Consider the following 1,893-nt stretch of genomic DNA (forward strand, 5'->3'; position numbering starts at 1 on the left):
GCAAGGTGGAAATTCCCATAGGCCAAGAGATTTGAGCTTGAAACCTGTACACCCTCACCTCAGAACACTGGTTTAAACTATGCCTGTATCTGTCAGTAGCCCTAAACCTGCAGACCCCTCCAGCTCTCCCCCTTGGGAGCAGAGATGATCACAGTTTACAACTCTTGTCACCTCCATACTTTGCCTTTGTGCTTTTTTGGTGGGCCACAGGGTCTCTGCCAGTAAAATCTGCCTCCACATGGATGTACCCACTTCCATTATTTTGGGTCCTGTTCTTCTCAGATACCAAATACTGATGGTCTCCAAAGTCACAGCTTGTGATGAAATTACAGTTACTAAATGCAAAGTCAGCAAAACAAAATGAAAAACTCATGATACTACACAACCTGTTTCAGTGCCAAACCTTGTGCATGGATCAAAAAAGAAAGAAAACCCCTCCTCCCCTGCACAGTTCCTCATCACCAGCACTCACTGTAAAGAAATAGCTGGCCCTATTATCAAGGATGCAGTGCGCAAGATTTACAAGGCTGGATGTCACCTCCACCCCCTGACACATACAGCACTTCTTTCCCCAAGGCCCTGCCACCATGTGGTGGCCCCAGTCGGGCCTTCGGGAGTGGTAAACAGCAGAAATCCAACCTTCCTTACAGCTGTGAGGTGAAACACTCCCACTCACATGAGGAAACAGAAAAAAGAAAATACAGCACTTCTGCCTGAAGCTTCCTGTGATGAGATGGAGACATCTCTCTGACAAGAAACCATCAGAGAAAACTGAATCCAAACGGTAGGAGATAAGAACTGAGTTATACAACAATTTCATGGTACAAGTGCAAACACATCACATCCTGCCAGGGACAGCTGATGGCGCTGACACAAAACAGGAGGAACATTAAGGAGGAAAACCAATTACCTTGCCCTCCCTTAGTTAAATGGAGCAAAAAATACCAAGCTGCAGAGTGCAGGGGGCCTCTGTTGTGGGAGAGGCACCCAAAGCAAACACACCTGAAGAAACTTCTCCACGTGTGAGTAAGCAGCAAAGCCTCCCTGGCAAGTCTGTTTTTTTCCACTGTGCTGCGTCTTCTTCAGCAGAACAGTGCACACTTGTCTGCAGAAATTTCAAAGCCAGTTTCTGATGTGAGATTACTGGCCATCCACCATGTAGGATTACAGTCATGCGTTTTATTCTGAAGTTCCTCAGCACCTCCCAAGGAGGGACAATTTGATCACTATATCAGTCATTAAAAAGTCACTGTTCCTCTTGTGTGACTTCCAAAACACTTTAAAATAACCTCTTCCAACATTCAAAATAAAATTATTTTCTTAAGCTCACTTTATCCTAAATTACTCTTAAGCCACAGCTCACTTTCACTTGAAGTGGAAGCTCTATTTGTCCCATCTGAAGCAGGGAGCAGGTTCTCGCCACTCACAAGCCAGCACACCAATGTTTCTCTAACCATCTGGCTGTATCAGCACGCTGGGTCACAAGGCTCCGACAAAGGGGCACCAGCCCAGGCCACCATCCCTGTCGTGGGAACACGCTGCTCCAACGAAGGGCTCAGCCCTCCCTTGGCCTGAGAGACACAACCCGAAAACGTCTCTTAGGGTGCAGGGAGACACCTCTGTCTCACGTCCCCTCTGCCACCCCTACCCCGGGGACGGCAGAGAGGTGACATCACGGGGCAGAGACGCTGCGGGAGGGCCACCAGCCGGGCGCGGTGGCACGACCCAACACCGCACGCCTTTCACGTGAGGCCGCCGCAGCCGCGGCCTCAACACCGTCTGACACAACCCGGGTCGCTGCGTGACACTCAGCCCGGCTCCGGGGCTCACAGACGCGGCCTCCTTCGGCCCTCAGCCCCCTACCCGGGCTGCACTGGGCCCGGGCCCAGCAGC

This window comes from Athene cunicularia (assembly GCF_003259725.1).
Source record: "Athene cunicularia isolate RWA chromosome 1 unlocalized genomic scaffold, athCun1 chr1_part2, whole genome shotgun sequence".
NCBI lineage: Eukaryota > Metazoa > Chordata > Aves > Strigiformes > Strigidae > Athene > Athene cunicularia.